The 20,824-nt window shown below is 35.6% G+C and overlaps 1 protein-coding gene across 2 annotated transcripts in view; it reads right to left on the bottom strand.

The window, feature by feature from the left end:
• Positions 1-12,046, bottom strand: part of LOC150110378 (zinc transporter ZIP10-like) — a 194,735-nt gene extending 182,689 nt beyond the window's left edge. Inside the window, exon 1 of one of the 2 annotated variants that reach the window (XM_090399110.1) lies at positions 11,754-12,046. The gene's annotated coding sequence lies outside the window, so the exon portion shown is untranslated. The remainder of the gene's footprint in view (positions 1-11,753) is intronic. The other variant, XM_090399120.1, reaches the window with a different exon arrangement.
• Between the last annotated feature and the right edge of the window lie 8,778 nt (positions 12,047-20,824).

Raw genomic sequence — 20,824 nt, 5'->3', positions numbered from 1 at the left:
TACTCTGGCCTCATGGTCTCAATTGCTTCTGTGTCCTAATTCCAAAAAACTCATTCCATTTTTATGCCATAAATACCGTCTCATCTTGAATAACTTTGCCATTACGAATTTAATTTGCTACCATCGAAAAATGAACTATTTCTTGTACTGAAATAAATATATTCCAAATCAATCTGAAAATATGTTTGAAATTATGAATATTAATTTTGTTGTAATTATTTGCAGAATAAATATTGCAGGCTAGTTAAGAAAAGCCTTTACTTATCAGAAAGTTACAAAATTATTGCACTATTATAAAGAAAAATAAGCGTGTTCCGACTTTGCCATAAACAGCGAATGACAAAGAACATTTTGTTTAAATTAGGTAATAAATTAATTTGATATATATATATAACAAAGCATCAGATTAATTTAAGAGGTGGTGCACTAAAACGCTAAATTTTATTTCTGTTTCTGTCTAAATATGCACAACAAATATACAGAATTACAGAAAAAGAAATAACAAGAACACACTGGCTAACTGGGAAAGAGTTAACGAATCAGTTCAGGCAAACAAGAAATCATATAGAAAGCTTATAAGAAGGAAAAAAAATCAATTTTGAAGGAGATAGATATGTGTAAAAGGCTTGGAAAGAATGCGGTAACTAAAATAAAAGTAGCGAAATAAAATAAAATAATAAAATAAAATAAAATAAAATAAATTGGAGATTGAGAAGGTGGACCAAACCAACCAAAAATACGAGAGATGTTATTAAAAAATAAAATAAAATAAATTTTGATATCTCTGGTAGTTACTTTGAAAAGCTCCAAAAGATGCAACTAATAATAAAATAGTGAAAAGAAATATTTGGGTTGGAATTCTGCGGAGGCCAAGTTACATAATTCATAAGGAAGGTTGATTTTAAAACCATTGCGGCTTAAAGGCTCTCGTAGACCTTTTCTACAAAACGTGAAATGTGACACATGAAAAAAGTCCTTTAAATTTCGGCCAGCATGTGACCAAAAAAATAACGAACAAATATTACTATAATAAATTCATTTTTATATCATTATATTCATATATTTTGCATTACATTCCAGAAAAAAATAATAATTCACGAATAAAAAAAAGGAACTGAATTAGTCTTCTTTGTACTTTGTACAAATAGAAGTACAAAGTAATCTAAAGTAAAGATCCTGGATAAGAATATTATAAATAAGCTCGGTTCGATATAAGATTAATTTACGATTTAAGCATTCTTCATTACATTACTACGGGTCTAGTTGGTTAAGTGGTTAGCGTATCCTCTCTCAGAAAAGGTCGAGGTTTCAAGTCCCACTGTGGGTATTAAAGTTTGCTATTGTCTTTAGGTGGGAATGAACTTCATAATATCAAAAGTGTTTCGCCTATATGGTGAAATCAATGACTTTGACGGAAGTTTATTTTTGTTTAGTATAAAATAAATAAACAGATTAAATTAAGAACAATTTTATTTTAAGTTTTGTAGAATTTTGAAAGAAGCATGTTATAAGAAGTTAAGAGAAAGAAACGAACTGAGTAGGATCGAAAAATCTATATTAATTAATTTTTTTTTCTCTTGCAGTAGCAACAAAATACAGTGACATAATTAAGGAATAAATATAATCAGTGATGTTATTATTAATCTCTGTTGTTAATCGTAGATCTCATGAAGAAAAACTGAACACAACACTCTACAGAATGATGGATTTAGTGTGGGTAGAGCTTTAAATGCATCCGACATGCAGAAGTCCAAATAAGGAAAAACCTACGGTATTCATACAATGTATTATGTAAATATACTAAATGTTTCTTTTTCGCTTTAACCAGACACGTAAGAACAGCAAACTCCATTTTATTATAAATCACTTGTGGAATTTTTATCGATGGAGCTCCTCTTTTATTACTAGTAAATACGACATTATTATTATGATGTTTAAGAGCATTCCCTGATTTTTAAACTCGTTGAATTGAACCATGTAGTTGAGTGATTAAAGCATAAAAATAATAACATGGGTGCTAAAAATAAATCCAGATTTAAAAATAGGTATGGTCCTATTATATTTCAGTAAAACCATAACTTGAAGCTATAGCTGAAGTAAGGTATAATTTATTCTTCGTTCTTTTCTTGTCATTCACTAACAATTGAAAAACAAATAGTGGACTGAATTCGTGTTGAAGCAAAAAGCAAATAAAAGAATATTTTAAAATTTAACTGGAAGACAAATCAAAATATAAATGAATGAATAACATACTAAAAGATCCTCTGTAACTCAGTCAGTATACACGAAGCGCTTTAATCGGAAACACTTGGATTCGATTCCCGTCAATAATGTAAGAAACCTTTATCTGGTCTCATACGGGAGGTAGTGTATATATATCACACGCCATTAATGATATTAAAGCTGATATTTTATTTCTTTACTCTTTGAAGGTGATGTGCTAATCTTAAATTGATAAATAAAAAAATGTGTGAAGATTTAAAGTTTTATTTTCATCATTGAAACTAAAAATAAAAATAAAAAAAAGATCCAAGTGGATTTGATGACATCGAAAATGATAACTTCTAGGAACTATAAGGATACTGCTCTACCAATTTGTTTGGCTGAAATGTGAAAATCTTAAATATCTCCTGGTGGCGTCAAGTGATTCTTAATGTTTGTCTAAAGTCCGCTACTAAGAAACCTATTTATTTATAGTGGGTTGATACTGATGCTGAAAATCATTCCCACGAAGAGCAGTGTCTTCAATCCAAGGTCAAATGAAGGGATGAATGTACTCTATCAAATTATTTTCTTCGAAGAACAAACTGAGTGCAACATAACACAATGCGCTATCGCGTTGTGCTATATTACTTCTCATTTTTTTGTTTTTACTGATCACAAATTTCACTTCTTTTTCCCAATGAGAAGCTTAAGAATATTTCGAACATTCAGAGATTTTGAGACTCACCTCACTTCATACATTGTATATTATTTATAAATGAATAAATCCGTTAATAGCTTTATTCCCCAAAGCAATTAGGTGTGTTCGTTTGGTCCTCACTTAGCCATCACGAATAGCTGACTCCAAACTATTTTTGATGCTAAAATACGAGTACATTCAAATTGAGAGAAAGAGATCTCCATGGGATCAATAGGTTATAATAAGACTGCATAGTGCGAAAGAATCACATTTCCAACATCTTTCAGTTATTCACAACCTTTTCTGGGTATTTTTAGGTGAGTTTCGTAAAATTCGTATAATCAGTAAATAAACTCGTTTTTACCATTGGTCTCTTCGGATATAATAACTCTACTCTGGATAGATGGATGTTAATAAAATGTTATGTCTGAGATACTTATAAAAAATGTAAAACCAAAAGAAGTATATCCCAATTTCAGTTTAAGCGAGACCAGTTTCAGCAAAATTAAAAACAACAAGTCGTAAACTCGTAAAAACTTTGACTGCAAACAGTTTATGTTTGCAGTTCGAAGACTACAGGATTTATATACAAGAATGCTGTTGAGGGGTAGCTTAAGGATCAAAGGCGATTACTAAGAGGAAACTTCCATATGGCCTATACAAATTGTAGAGAACTGACCAGTGTTTTTGGTCCAATCTTCACCCTCAAGTGGAGAGAGAGAGAGAGAGAGAGAGAGAGAGAGAGAGATGGTGATCAGATATGGGAAATAGCTGACCACATTATATTCTGTATTGGCTTAAATCGTAAACAAAACAAGGGACAACAAGAGGAAATGTCACAGAAAAACCAGAGAGCGAACTGTGAAAAGTCAGCCACTGGAGCAAATTCGTCCTCAGCACAATTACAGATACGCACCACTAACATAACATAACATGCATCATAGAAAAACAGATGGAACGAGCTTAAGAATTAGAAAAATGCTCAACGAGTGACGACGGAGAATAAAACAACTGAGATGCTGCTAAATAATAAATGTTATATTTGAGTAATACTGCTATAGTATTCAATATAACACAATGATAAACTTTTTGAATGGCATCCAATTTCAAGTTAAATAACGTGGAAAATTTTCAAAATGTGAAATTGAACGATGAGACTTATTTGCGCCAATGATCTAACAGAACGTTCTATAAAGGGAGAATAAAAGAATTTTTCGAGTAATTTTCCTCAAAGAAAAAAGGAGACTCGGATTATTGTTGGAGATTTAAACAGCGGACTAGGGAATGAATTACAGGTGTACAGAAATACTTTGGGATTATAAAAAAAAAAGAACAAAGTCAATAATAATAGTAAGTATATGTTGGATGTCTGTTCAGGATAGGGAGTGGTCACCAACACCATGCCCAAGCATAAAGATACGTACAAATTCAAATGTAGAGAATACACGAGAAATAAGAAAAGTCATATTGTTGATAGTACCATATTCCTACTGATTCAGAATACAAGTATACATAGAAATTAAAATAAAGAGTGATCACTCTTTAGATTTGAGCAGGATACAACTGAATATCATACTAAAAAGAAAACTATGTACAAAAGTCTTCCAAAGATCAATGTTGAGCAACAGTTATCAGAGAAAGAAAAATGAAAGAGTTTGAAAACAAGACCAACCAAACGTTGGAGTGCCAGTAGTAAAATCTGAAGAAAACATTTTGAGACACAAAATGTTGTCTCAAAAAAAAAAAAAAAAAAAAAAAAGTTAAAGAGGCTTTTCAAGAAATAAAGCAATCAGATCGAAAATCTTCGGAAAGTAATCAGTATGTGATTTTAAAGAAAAAACAGCGAAAAATTTAAAAAGCTAAGCTATATGTAATGCAGCTAAACAAAAGTCATGAAAATAGTTGATAAGAATGTAGAAGATAAGTATTTTAAAGGTAGCAAAATATTCTGAAAACTGTTGGAAACGTTTAGAAATAGGATTTCTAAAGAGTATAATAAACGGAAAGAAAGAAAGATGAAAAAAAGAAAATGATAAAGATATTCTGAATGTCCGGAGAAAACGAAACAAGCAGTAGAAGAAAAACTATAAAATAGTTAAGAGATATGCAATCGGAAATACATATATATACTTGAAGTAGAAAAAAGGAATAGAAGATATTTGACCAGTGATGTTCAAATATGGAGCTTTAAGTTTTACAATAATTAGAACTGTGTAATGCAGAAGGTACGGAAGTAGAATTACTGATGACAGGAGTATCAGAATACCTGTCTATAAAAGGGAAATAAAACTAAAAGTGCTACGGAGGAATTTAGATAAAGAGTGTTCTAAGTAAGACAGATTTATGCTCTCATACTTGAGAAGATGCTAAGAAAAATTGTGAAGACAAGCTAGGTGATGACTGGCTCTCGACTGAGGCAGGATAGTTGTTAGCATCAGATATTTAGAATCGAGAAATCACGGGAATACAAGAAGGGCCCCGTATCTAAATCTTGCTTATTGGAAAATGGTATATGAAAAGGTACAAAAGTCATAAATTAATTGCTGACTCTTGGCATCTGCGGTTTGATATGGATCGATGGTTTTGATGGTAAATGGTGCATACTATCTCTCTATGTCACTGGGCATCTACAGGTGCCGTATGGTCACTCCAATGCTCGATGATGTTCCACACCAGGCCTCGCCATGTAGTCCTGTTGTTTGCTTTTCTGGCAGCCTGAACTCTCTGAAGATCAGTCACTCCACACACGCCATTTATCCATCTCATTGATGGTCTACCCCTGCCTCTTTTCCCAGGAACTTTACCTTCTATTACAGTTCTGAGAAGTCCTCTTTCCATCCTTTGTATGTGTCCAAAATATTTAACTTTTTTCTGTCAATATCCTTAAGGAGCCTTAAAGTTCTACTAATCTTTTCTAACACCCATTCATTTGTACGCCTTTCAGTATATGATATCCTCAACAGCCTTCTGTAACACCACATCTCAAAAGCAGATATCCGTTTCTTATTTGACTTCTTTAGGTTTCAAGTCTCGCATCCATAAGTCGCTATTGGAAAAACAACTGCATCTAAAATCCTCAACTTTGTTCCCATTGAGATAGATCCATCCTTCCAGCTTTTAGACAGGTCTCTGACTGTTGTTTTAGCCATTCCTAACCTTTTTCTGACATCTTCTGAACAGCAATTCTTCACATTAATAATGGATCCCAGGTACTCAAACTTGCTGACTTCCTCAATTCTTTCTCCATTAAGATACACTTGTTTCTCAAGAGCTTCTCTGTTTGTTTTTCCATTGAGAACCATGATCTTTGTCTAGCTAGAATTGAGTTGAAGTCCTCTGTTATTACTGATGTTGTTAACTTTGTCAAGAAGTAGTCCTAGTTCTTCCGTGTCATTACAAAGGAGTAGTGTATCATCAGCGTACCTCAGATTACTGATCAATCTACCTCCTATCGTAATTCCTGTCCTGAGCTCATCCAATGCTTCACGCATGATGTCCTCTGCATATATACTAAACAAGTGAGGAGAAAGTAAACATCCTTGTCTAAACTCCTTTTCCAACTTGAAGCCAGTCAGTCAATCCAACACCTGTTCTTACCGTGGCTTCTTCCTCCTTATACAAGTTGGCTATCAACCTGATAGTGTGTTGAGGAAAACCCATTCTTTACATTACTTCCCACAGTTTCACATGCTCAACACAGTCAAAAGCTTTAGAGTAGTCTAAGAAACACATTACCAGAGGGAGTCTGAATTCTTTATATTTTTCTATGATCTGTCTAAGGCAAAGGATCTGACCTCTGGTGCCCCTACCTTTCCTTAAACCTGCTTGTTCCTCGGGCATCTCTGCCTCAACTTTGGCCTCAATCCTATTTAGCATGATCTTTAATAAAAATTTTGCTTGCATGAGATATCAAACTAATAGTTCTATAATTCTTGCATGCCTTCTTATCACCTTTCTTGTGTAGTGGTATGAAAACTGACTTCTTCCAGTCTCTAGGCCATGATCCTGTCTCCCATATCCTTGTAATCAATCTATGAAACACTCTTATCCCTCTATCCCTTGTGGCCTTAATTAACTCTGCTGGGATTTCATCTGCACCTGGGTCCTTATTGCTGTTGAGCTGCTTAACTGCTCTTTCAACTTCATGCCTAAGTGGAGGAGGTTCCAAATCAAAATTTTCTTGGTGGGAGGACTCCACATTTTATTTATCCACTCTGCCGTATAGTTCCTCACAGTATTCTTTCCATCTGTTTTTGATTTCCAACTCTTCTGTTAGTAATGATCCATTCCTGTCTTTGATGACATTCGATTTAGGCTTAAACTTGTGCTTTATGTCACGAACTAAATAAAACACCCTTTTATAATTATGCCTTCTCATCTGGAACTCTATTTCTTCACATTTATTAGTATAGAACTTTTCCTTGTCCTGCTTGATGGCTCTTCTGATTTCTCCATGTAATCTCTTGTATTCTTCGGTCCCTGTGTCTCTGTTTTTCCAACCGCCTTCTTTTGATCAGTTCCCATGTTGAATCTGATATCCATGGGTCTCTTGGTTTTCTTATTGGGCCGAGATACGTCTTCGCTGTATCCTATATTATCATCTTGACTCCTTCCCAAAGCATTTCTGGTGAGATTTCCTCATTGGTCTCCAAAAAATCATCCAGCCGAGTTGATGTTTCTTCTGTGAATCCACTAGGAATTACTCTAACATCCAATCTAGTCGAAAGTGCCTGACCTGGAAGTTTTTGGAGTCTTAGTCTTACTTTGGCTCTTACCAGCTGATGGTCTGTACCACAATCTGCTCCAGGCCAAGTATGCACATCAGAGATGCTTGTCTTCCACCGCTGGAGAGCCAGGATATAATCAATCTGGTGCCTTGACCTATCAATGTTAGATGTCAAAGTATAGGTCCGTTGTGGATGTTTCTGGAAGCAGGTATTGGTAATAACTAATCTTTTAGCACGGGCAAATTCCAATAGTCTTTCACCATGGGTGTTACGTTCACCCAAACCAAACATGCCACACTCCGGCCTGACTCTCATACTCTTTCCCACTTTTGCATTTAAGTCTTCTAAAGATGTACAGTATGTCTCTCCTTGGTAGACAGTCCCAGTTTGTAAGTTTTCATAGAATTCTTCACTCTCTTCTTCAGGCCTATCCGTGTGGGGTGCATAAACTACCACAATTGATACATTGATAGGCTGAGCCTTAAGTCTAATGGAGAGTATCCTATCATTAATGGGGTTATAACCAAGAAGGCTTCTTGCCTGAGTTGTCTTCGGTATCACAGCTACCCCATGATGTTTTGAGTCACCACCTGAGTAAATAACTAGCTTACCATCCTGTCTTTTGAAGTGACCTTCTCCATTCCATCTGGTTTCTGTAATTCCAAGATGTCAATTTTATACCTATCCATCTCTTTACAGACAATCTCAAGAGTACCCATCTGTAAACCCCGGACATTCCATGTGCCTATGTAAAATTCCTTTCTAAGATTAATCTTATACATTCTGTCTTGCTCATTCACAGTATCACTGACTTTTGATGGAGACTGTAATATACTTCTCGAACAGGACCCCTCTGCCTAAGCCCTGAACGCGGCTCTGATTATTTTGCGCGACAGCCGATGCAGCATGAGATGCGTTATTAGGCACAATCATAGTAGTATTTTGGAGTGAAGCCACTGCAAGAAGAAAGTGGTAGGGTTGCAGAGGCCCTTTCCACATAAGATGAAATAGCACAATAGGAAAGATTCACCTCTAGCCCTCGAATACTCTAATAGCATTGGGGGGAAGGTAGCAAGAAGAAAAGAAAGAAGGAAAGAAAAAAAAGGGGGAAGCATGGAAATCACAACTAAATTTCTCATTAGAGAACTATAGAACGAGTGAAATATTTCAACTTATATAGACAAAATTTTAGTTAAGATCATAACTTAAACTGGAGCATTGATAACAGAATAATCAAAGCATGTTGAAGTTTGGGTTAGTTGAATAAATTTTTATGGAATAAGGGAGAAATTAAATAAAACACTGAACAATGCACAAGCGTATTCAAACCAGTTTAAACTTGTGCACCTCAGAGTTGGCTTAGCAATAAAACAGTCGATTGAAGACTATAGACACCGCAGACACGACAGTGCTGGGAAATATTAGTGAAGGGACTAGACAGATGATCAATAGCAAAATAAAAAAATGAAGATATCCGAAAGAAACTCGACATTATTGGAGTTCAAGAATGCGTGAGCGAAGTTGATCTAAGGAGGTATGAGCAGAATGAAAAAGGAAAGGTTAGCAAAACAGGTGTTTGATGTTAGAATGGAAAGTCAAGACTCAGAGGAAGGCCTAAATCTAGGTGGACTGATGCAAGTAGACGCGCAGTAGAAGACCGAAATATAAGATTTGACAACATCAAAGACCTTAGACATACCAAATTAATTTAGAAGAAAAATATTGATAGGAATCTATTAATAATGTAATCATAATTATTTAGTACTACCACAATATCCTGTAAATTCTTGGGAGTACACATTAGGAATTGATAACGATTATGAAAACATCTTTTTCTAGGATTATCTTGGTCATTTCTACAATTTTTTATTTGCCAAATCAATCAGCTTGTGTTGGGGGGGGGGGTAAGGCTTTCCGCATGAAAAACTTCAGTTGTTTTTTGTTTGTTTGTTGTATTTTAATGCATTTAAAGTAACGAATCCGACTAGCAAATAAAACCATTTCAGAAAATCCTCGCATATATCAGCCATTACAGTTGATAATATTATCTACATTTGCACGATAACTGTTAAGGGTGGGCTCACACGTACCCGACGTCAAAATATATCACCTATTCGCGTCGAACAATTCGAGAACTTGATTATATTCGACCAAAATTACTGCGATTGTTTCCTGCACTTGACCGTTTTTATTTTATTTTATTTTTATTTATTATTCTTATGTGGCTCTCACCTACGAAAGGTTTATTTATGACCCTATGGTACATTCGCACTGTGGTGAGTTAAGGATTTTTTTTCTATTTTTATTAATTTTTATTTATATTTTCACCTAGTCAGGAAACCCCCCCTTCTCAATAGCCCAAACATGGAACTTTTTCAAGCCACTTCAGGCCTCCAGTAAGCGGGGCAGTGGTCTCACGCTGGGAGATGAGGAATGTGAATTACATAAGAATTATTTAACAGTAACACTTCGACAAGGTAAAATAATAATAATATCGATTGACTGAATAGTAAACATTTTCTTTCTTTTCTTCTTTCATTTTTTTAACTGTCGTTTTTATATATGAACGTTTGTAATGTTCAAACTTGACTCCAGGAGCTGCGTAGTTCTTGATGACTTCTATGACGCTGTCTTCAGAAGAAACAATTATAAGTTCTGTTAAAGATACCAAGCAATTTTATAAGCTAGGTTTTTTAAATCCTTTTTCCCAAGTAAGCAAACAGACAAGTAAGTCAAGTTTGCGGCTGCACGTAGTGCAACACTAGGCAACTCGTGGTAAAGGTGGAGCAAGCTCAGATCACTTTCCTTAGAATTTTCCCCTAAAAGCACATTTCCGCAAGGAAATGTGCCCAAGGTAAAAAAACATTTTTACAAATTATAGGTTCTATTCTAGTTGCCAACTAGTGAAACATTTTTTGGCAATTTTTACGGCTGGTATCAGCGTTATTCGAATTACCTGAAGTAGGATATGTCAATTTATGTAGACTATTTCTTTAAAAAGAAATTGTTTTAAATTCGCACACAATAAGAAATCGTTTTTTTTTTTTTTTTTTTTTTTTTTTTGTAAAACAGGTTGCATAACTTATCGTACCTTAGTATTAGTACTACGGGAGGGACTTTATAATTCGGAAACACTGTTCTAGAGACAAAATGTGGAAATTTTTTATACTACCAGACGACGCAAACATCTATGCTTCGTCCTGTTGATGATGAGCGAATAAGCTATTCACTCAACCAAATCAGGTTAGTGACTAGGAATAATGTTTAGGATTAGGAACATCTATCATATGTCGAACTACACCTATTCCCTTTAACCATCGCCAGCATCGGCTACCAACCAATTTTCAGACGGGTAGGTTAAAGAAAGCACCGCCTGTACCTTTCGGAAATGAAAAACATATTAAAAAGTTTCGGTTTTAAACCAACTTAGTTCTAAAACACACTCTGACTTAATCGTTACACTAAAGAATACCGTCAAATGCAATTGTGGTTATTATAATGGCACATAATTCAGATCAATTACTACAGTTACGAAGGATTTATAATAAGCCTTTCCTTTTTTTTTTTTTTTTTGCTTATATTAAACAAACATTCCTTGAAATGGTAAAGGCAATAATGAAACAGCGAGTTAGGATTTTTAATCGTATTATAGAAAGTTAATTGCAAATAAATTTGAAAATACCTTGTCTAAATATAGCGAGGGACTATCCCACTATACACAATTCATGAAATAAGAAGAAGCCAGCTTAGAGTAACTTGAACTGAATTCTTTACAAAATTTAGTCAACTGAGGTTTAAGAAATTAGAACGTGAACGCATAAGTAAATAGAACTTTTAATACTAAGATGATATAAAACTCAAGACAGTTTCATGTTTAGTATACGAACCATATTTTACATTAGCCAATAATACCCATTTCACAAATGCAAAGTTTGGATTAGAAAATAATTTTTACTTAGCAAAATAAATAAAAAAATAATGGAAAATGAAAGTAAATGTTCATTTCACCACGAACATTGTCTCCCTTATCTCTTCCAACTTGGTTTTTTCGTATATAATCAGATAATGAAATAGAAGGAACACTTATTTGGAGATTAAGTTTCGAAGATGAAAGGCCTACTTACTTAGCGATCCAAGAAAGAGAATGCTGTAAGGTAACTGTATAATACCTATTACTTTCTTAAATATAACGCCCCTTACGTCAATAATACGCATCTGTGCGTTGGTTCTGACGAAAGAATGTTTTCTCGAAACTTATTTACTCATTCGCCTATCGGTCATCGATATTTTAATGAACAGTATGTTGAGTATCCCTGGTGTCAAACTTAGCAGGGAAGAAGCCCGATTTCTTTACATGCTGTCCTTTCTCCATCCATGGCAGATGATGTTGATGGAAGCCCACTGTAAGAGCAACAGGTGTGGATAGGGGGAAGCATGCTGGGAAAGGTTATTTTGTGAAGCAAGAGATCTTGTCTCCAGTGACGTCTTCGCACTTATTTCCCCCATCATTTTGTAAATGATAAGGAGAAATCTACGAAATGTTACACTCTGCAGAAACTTTACGACTGCCGAAGGTCACCGCAATACCTGATCCGCCTCTAGATGTACATCGTATTGCATACTTCGAAACCATGAATCGATCAAAATATAGCGATATAAACTTCTTCCGTATTTTGAAAAGAAATGGAATAGTCTTGAAAAACACTATACGTTTGTTAATAATCAAAAGATCGTACTGGTAAGAAATACATTTTCTTCAACACATCTTGCGACATTTTTGGACACGATTAATTAGGTGCAGACCAAAAACGTATTTTGATATCAATTAGCGTCTTTCATTAATTTAGCACCGGTTTTCAAACTGTGAGCTGAGCCCCACAAGGGGGCGGGAGCCTCTTTCTTCGGGGTGCGCAAAATCATGAACAATATTATTTTTTATTTCGAGCACAATTGCTGCATATGCGCGATATTCTATGAACTTATTTCAATATAATGTAATGTTAAAAACATTTGCAACACTTATCATTAACATACAGGAAACTGAAAATTTTTCTCATTTTAAAAATAAATATATTCGTGTGCTATTTTACTTTTGGTTTGGTTTGAAGTATAATTGTGTACTATCAAGAAACTGTAAGAACATTTTAGTATTGCTAGAATAAAATACACGATAAGAAAACTGTAGATCAATATTATCTTATGAGAAGTGTAGGGCCACAAGGATTTCAAAAAAAAAAAATAAACAAAAAAAAAAATTGGGAGCTGGGGACTTTTATAAAGGTAAACACCTCGGGAATGATGTATGAATGCCGTCTGTTGCGCTGAGTAATCAACTTTCGAATTATTAATATTGTTGTAGAACGAGTTCGTCTACTACATCAAAATTTACTTAGTATTCAAACAAAGGTATTATTATTATTATTATTAACTCTTCACAAGGAGACTAAAATCTATATTAGAAGAGAAGAAAAACGAAAATTTACACACACACACACACACACACACACACACACACACACACACACACACACACACACACACACACACACACACACACACACACACACACACACACAATAATAATAATAATAATAATAATAATAATAATAATAATAATAATAATAATATCGATATATCCAAATATTTGTCATTCGTAAATCCTTAATTAATCTGTGGTCCAACAATATTAAATGTGTAATTCCTTCTTAACGCTACGTACGTTCACTCTTTCATAACCAATTGCCGAAAGTCTTTCTGCATGTATTTTCTATCCTAAAAGTTAAAAAAAAAAAAAATGTACTTGTTCTTTCTTCTGCAGCAGGGGGGGGGGGGTATTCAACGCATGCCCGCGGGCCACCTGTGGCCCGGGGAGCTCTTTGCCGTGGCCCGCCGGCCATTTTGAAAAAATAACTGCTTAACATTAAAACACGATTAAATAAAAAATAATTTCAATGAAACCCGCAGGCCACTAAGCTATACTGCGGGATTTAGAATTGTAAGATGCTTTCCAGATTCACAAGGAACACTGTGCATTTGATACTTTACATAAAACCCTATAAAAATAAATATTAAATAGACATGCTTCTTCAGCCATCGACCAGCACCAAGCGGCACTTAAATACCAGTACTAACGTCGCAGGTAGATGGCTGAAGCAGTAGTTCGTTCGAGTGCGCTGTCTAGTGCCTTCCAGATACATCTCGAAGGTTCTCGATACTTCGTTATTTTCGTATAAATACAAGAGGATCTCACCCACAGTCAGTCGTGAACAGTGTGATATTCGTGTATAAGCGCACGCAGGTTCGTGTCAGCCGTAGTCTATATTGCCAGACGTTTTTTCAGTAGTTGAGACATAGTCAGTGGATAATAACCGTTACACGATTTTGATCATTTTTGGGTTCACCTTCCATCACTATGGCATCTACGAGTAAAAAGTGTAAATCAAGTGATTCTTGTCGGGTTTTTTAATGAAAAGTGGACCAATTTGTACTTTTTTGTGCCGATCGACGATAAGCCAGTGTGTTTAATTTGTCGTGAGTCAGTGAGCATCAAAAGAATACAATACAGAACGACACTATGAGACAATGCATGTGTCCAATTTCGATCACCTTCAAGGGTGACTTCGTGTGGACAAAGTGAGCCATCTCCAAATTGATTTAAAATGCCAGCAGGGTAGAGGTAAGAGAGCGAAGAGCGTGCATCAAAGTAAGTTATGTTTGTTGGAAAGGTTTGTTCGAAGGGTTTGTTTGAAAAAATTGCTAAAAAATCAAAAGGCTTCTTGGACGGCGAGTTTGTGAAAGAGTGTTTCATCGCTTCTGCGGAAATTCTGTGCCCGAATAATAAGGAAGTGTTTAAAAAACCGATTTTGTCTTTGAGTAACTGTAGCCCTACGTGTCGAAGAACTTTCCAATGACATTGAAGGAACTTTAAAAAACGATCATCCCAATTTACGTCATATGAACATTATTAGGGTAGGAGGATTGAATCATCGTCATTTCCAAGAATTTTTGACTCAAGAGTGCCAAGCGGATCACGGTGATCAGCTAAAAAAAAAAATCAGCTAACGCCTATGTTGTTCTCGTATAGAGAGTAGGTGGGGCCGTTTACCCTAATCACGGCAATGTGGTTTATTATAGCGATGTGCGTTGGTTGAGCAAAGGGAAGGTTCTTAAAAGAGTCTTTGACTTAAGGAGCCAAATACAGCAGAATTTACAACAGACTACCTTTTTGACCGACATCTCGTTGCATATGAATGACATAAATACGTGCTACAATCCAAGGATCAACTGGTGCACACTCTGTTTGATTACATGAAAGCTTTTGTGACTAAGCTCAAACTTTGGGAGGCACAATTCGCAAAAAAAGACTTAACTCGTTTTCAGCTTCTCGCTGAGTCCAACTGTTCGTCTCTTTATGAATACGCTACAAAATTAGCTGTGTTGCGAAGTGACTTCGAAGAGAGATTTAATGATTTTCGTAACCAACAGTCTTCTTTAGATTTTATTTTCAATGCCATTCACTGTCAATGTTGCCGAAATGCCAGGCTCAGTACAAATGGAGCTGCCTGAACTCCAAAACAACTCTTCTTTGAGAGAAATCTGCTCTTGCTTACATTTTACAAAGACTACATTTCTGAGGACGCATTCCCTAATCTTCGCCGGGATTCCTTGAAGATGTGTGCTTTGTTAGGAAGCACATACTTATGTGAGCAGTTCTTCTCCAGAATGAAGCATGTGAAGTCCAAGACAGGAGCTCAGATTACGGACCAACATCTCGAGAATACTCTGCGTATAGCGACTTCCAACATTGATGCCAACATCGACAAGCTAGTGAAGGAAAAACATTGCCAAGTTGCCCATTGAAATAGTAAAAAATGAATGTTTTCTTCATTAAATTATCTTTTTTCAAGTATCGATTGTATTTACTTATCATGAACCCGACTCCTACCTACGCCCTTAAAGCTGAATTTGTTTATTTTTATAGGATTTTATGTAAAGTATCAAATGCACAGCGTTCCTTGTGAATCTGGAAAGCATCTTACAATTCTAAATACCGCAGTATAGCTTATTGGCCCGCAGGCTTCATTGAAATCTTTAATGAGGCTCGTACTGACTGAAAGGTTTGAAGACCCCTGTTCTACAGTATTTATTTTTATACCCTCTTACAGTGCATGGCTCAGAGAAATTCAGTAATATCCACAATAGCTCAGTTAATCCATCTCTCGGTCTTGTGTTAGACTAATTCAACAGATTGCAACAACCGAATCTCTGACATCGCAATGACAGAGTTCCTTCATACAGTTAGTGAATCTCTCTTAATACTCTCGATTCCCACGACAACCATTAAATAGCTTATTGAAAACGCAGTGAGCCATAATCCAATATTCGCCTGATCAGAGACTTCCATAACTCTACTATAACTTTATTTCTCCTACAAATGAAGCTTCTTTTAATTGAACCTTCATTTTGCTGAACTTTAATGCTATCATGATTCACGGACATAAATTCCTATCTATCAAAATACTGAGATTCTTGTAACTGTTAACTCTTTGTGAAGCAACCCATTCAACATGGATTCATCTAATACAATTACCTTAAGACATCTCATATATTAGAGCATGTTTGTGTTCAATTTAAAATCCTGCTTTCCTGATCACTATTCCTGACTACTCAGCATCTCTGTTCTCAACAAAGACATAATTTCACTATTAATATTTAAACTTAAATCATTTATGAATGTAATAAACAGTAAGATCACAATAACACAGAACAGCGTGGTGATACATTGTACACAACTAGCTCGTAGAAAATTGGCTTGTAAATAATATTTCTTATTACCTATTAGTATCAGTTTTCTACTATTCCCCTATGTGATCATCAGAAATGTCAAATGCAATTAAAGGCTTTTTTTAATCCAAATAAATTACATCATAGCTGCTGACTTAGGATATTGCTCCTTGACTTCTTTATAAAAAGTAAGCATGTTCGTCATAATCAATATTCCTTTAAAGAAACCGTATTGGCACCTAAAAAGCGATCCCATCGATAATGTGCTGGATACAATCCCTGATTAATTTTCCATTATTTTGATAATAAGACTAGCTGGTCTGTAATTCTGCACTTTAGACGATGAACTACTCGTATGAGAATCCTTGCAAATTTCTAATGAAAATCCGTGTCTGGCCTTCACGATCAGTTAAGTCTGATGTAAATGTACTTGCCAGAAAAATAAGCCATAATCATCTCTTCCTTTCAGTTGTCACATTATTTAAGATACGAAGTATTTTTAATCTTCTATGTTATATCATTTGGTCGTATCCTTCAAGCAGCATTTCCTCTCCTAATTGGCTAGTATCTTTTTTTTTTTTATGGACTCCCACCCACGAAAGACTTTTATGTAAACCTATAGCATATTCGTATGGTGGGTGGACTACTTTTTATAATTTTTTTTTGTATTTTTTACTTATTTTTAAAATAATCCAAAAACCCTGTTCTCGATACCAAACATAGAACTTTTTTTTCAAGCCAATTCAGGAATCAAAATGAGTGAGGCGATGAAAATCACTTCCCATCTAAAAACCAAATCATCCATGCCAACTGCGGGAATTCGAACCCGTAGTGTGTTTATTGGGGAGCGGAAACGATAACCGCTTGGCCATCCAAGCTGGCGACTCTCCTTCTCCTTGCACAGTTCCAAGAAGATTCAAAACTATTCCCAAACATATGGTTACATTAATTCACTTGATTCGCTTCTGTTACCTTAGATACTTTTTACATATCGATAAAAGATATTCAGATCAATTTTAGTATTCCCATACTATTCAGTCTTATTTTAAAATAAAATGTAAATAAATAAACCAAACTATCAAAGTGACTTGAACTCAGTTTTCAGGTCGCTTCTATTATAAATAATGGTTGAAATTCTGAAATATTGTCACGTGTAATATTTAATTTAATAATAATGGTACTGTGGAGCATTGTAAGTTCTGGTTTGACATGCTCCTTTTACAGCCGACATAATTAATATCTAGTATAGGTTCCGAGGAGAAAGGAAACTTGATACAACACTGTCTTAAATCACCAGCGCTAACAATTTAAGACTACGAGCGAAAGGTAAATAGGCACCAATAGCGTGACTAGCATTGATAAGTTCAATAGAGTCGTTTGGACCGTAAGAGCCTTCAGGAGAAGATGAAGAGTGGCTTTTCAGTCATGAATCTGTTCATAAAACTTGAGGTGACGTAAGAAAGATCTTACTTCCTTTCACCTTGTAATTATATTAAACGAGATAGCAGTTCGATCCTATGAACCGAATTGGAAAACCAATCAAAGTTTATTTACTTTTCTATCAGAAACGTTAATAAACTGCCATTAGGAGTTTACGTGACCAGAAAATTCAAGAGCAAAACAACATAATAATTATGCCGATTGCTGCGAGTTTATAATCTTTTGGACATGCTGCCGTTATTACCACTGCTCGTTCCATCAGTATCATTCTTAAGTTAAACAGTATTGTAAATGAGACATTTATTTGACACTGTACATTCGTGCTACATGAGGCAAAAGTCAAAATCTATTAGGCGACTTCCAATTAAGATGAAGCTGGAAAGCTTTGGAGTATCTCATGTGTGGAGAGCGTCCCGACATGAGACCTTTGATCATTTCGCTAAAATGAAACTTCCCCCTCCTCTCTACTGATTTTTAAGCTCAAACAAGAAACATCTTACACAGTAAATTTCATTTCTGTGCAAGATTTTCTTCTAAAGAAGGATCTGTCTATTATCAGCGCTACCTTTAACTCTAATTGTTATTATACAGAAATTATCTATAAAATAATAAGTACGGCTTACATCATAACCCTCCACAAAAAGTTTCCAAAATTTGTCTTCCATATGTTAAAAGACTTTGAAAAGAAATAGCAAGAATTCTTCGCCAGATTAATATACGTCTCTTTCCGTCCAGCTCGTAAAATATATACGCTGCTTGTCAAGAAGCCAAATGACACCATAGCGTGAGGAACACCCAGCCATGTTGTCCACCTTAATAAGATATAGGTCTTCCTTTCGCTACGAAGAATGAAGCAATCCTACGGGACATATTTTCCACAGGTGTACGACAGTGATCAATGGGAATTATGGACGATTCTTCCTGTAGGGATATAATGAGATCCTAGACTATTGTGCGATGGAAGCCCTTTGACCTCACTCGACGCTGTCTTCATCTCACAGATGTTCAATAGAGTTGAGATCAGGGCACTTTGAAGACCACTCAAGTGTGGTGACGTTTATGTCCGCAAATCACGCAGTTACAGCAGCTACCTTATAACATGGTGCATTGTTGTGCTGAAAGAGACAATGGTCAGTTGCGTAGAAACTCCACAAAGTAGGAAGCATTGCGCTGTTCAGAATGTTCAGATACCTCTCGGAGTTCAATATTCGTGGCACCACAACCCGAGGCCAAACCAGGAAAATCAGAAACCATACCATAACCCCACCACCTCAGAATTTTATAGTTGGGGTTATGCACTTTGGTAAGAGACGTTCACAGGACATCCGCCATACCCATATCCGTCCGTCTGCTCGGCAGAGGGTGTAGCATGATTCGTCGCTCCATTGCGCAGATTTCCAAGCCCCGCCCCCCCGAATACGTTCTTTGCATATTGTTTCGGTTAATGTACCGCTTGCATATTGAGGACCTACCATGGAAACCCATCTGTGAGCTTCGGTTCTGAAGGATTTTGTGCCCATTCGTGTTACAGCCGATGCCCAGAACTTCTCATTCAATGTGTCGGCTGACGAATGGCAGTTTTTGCATATTATCCTTCGTACTACACTGCGGTCAAGTTCGGTGAGTGTGGTACCCAAATAGTCCACTGTGGTTAGCACTCACTATGCTTCCACCTCAGTATGGCATCACTGAATATTCACCTGGGATGACTCAATTCATCAACAATGGCCTGAAACATAACATCCAATCACAACGCCTCTTTCAAACTCAGTCATTTCTCACAGCTATTTCATCGGACGCAGTTGCACTGACTAGAGAGCATCATATTCCTTCAATTTACCGGTTACAAACGCTTGACTCGTTACATGGCACGATCTATTTTGCCCATAAAGGCGTGTCCGTTGATTTCTTTCCAAGCAGTATACTTTCTTTATCTCTTCAAAAGACAAATATCTTCCTCTTTCTTATCCTGGAGTGTACCGGATCCCCTGCTCTTGCGGCTTATGTTATTATGGACAGACTGATCGTTCTGCATAAATTCGTCTTGAAGAAGATCAACAATATATTTCACTTAAGGATCCCAATAAATCGCAAGCCACGTCTTATCTACAAAACACAGAATTCATTGGAACAATACGAAAGTATTAAACAAAAGCTATTTTCTTCTAGAACGACTGCACGAAGAAAGTATGGAACACATTCACAATCCCAATCTTATCAAAAACGATAACCTTAAACTTTCTCAATTTTGAGAAGTTATCCTAACTAAAACTCAGAATTCCTTTGTTTCATAAAAACGAAATTAAATAATTATTTAAATTTAAAAATATCTTATTACCTATTTTATTTTTATTTTTATTTATTTCATGATATCTATTAATGCAGATGGAGTCATTCTCCTACAGTCGATAGCACAGATCATATCACGAGCTTTCAATTTAATTGTTGTTCTCTCTTTTTTTTTTTTTTTTGGTTATCTTCCTGTAATGTATTGTAAATGGCTATGAAACATAGCCGAGAATTCTACAAATAAAAATTTTTACGTAATTTCCTTCATTGATTAATATTATATAATGTATCTTATTTTAGCCCTTCCGATAAATGGCCACAGCAGAACATTAGTAACGAAAATTCTATTTCGACATCCAAACAACTAGAGACTATAAAAGAGCAGTGGCACTCCCATATATATACATTCAGTCACAGATAAAATAGCAAGATTGCTTCTGCCAACAAAACTTGATATCGCCTTCTACCTAATCAACGAAATCTCTACGCTCCACATAGATTACGGTTTTAATCAAGAGCGTTCAAAGAATCAGCTAAAATGATGAATCTACATCCTCTACAGTGTAACAAAAATCAAGGGATGAGTAAACATCGTCTGGTATTCCTTAATCCATCACGACACACCCGTATCCATCAGTAGTATACAGTAGGAACTAACTAATTGACCCACGAACCAGTAGTA

The sequence above is a fragment of the Typopeltis vanoorti genome, chromosome 1 (assembly GCF_054136105.1).
Source record: "Typopeltis vanoorti isolate ZY-2024b chromosome 1, IOZ_Tvanoo_1.0, whole genome shotgun sequence".
NCBI classification, from domain to species: Eukaryota; Metazoa; Arthropoda; class Arachnida; order Uropygi; family Thelyphonidae; genus Typopeltis; species Typopeltis vanoorti.
The sequence above is the reverse complement of the archived record's forward strand: the minus strand, read 5'-3'. Positions and strand labels throughout refer to the sequence as shown.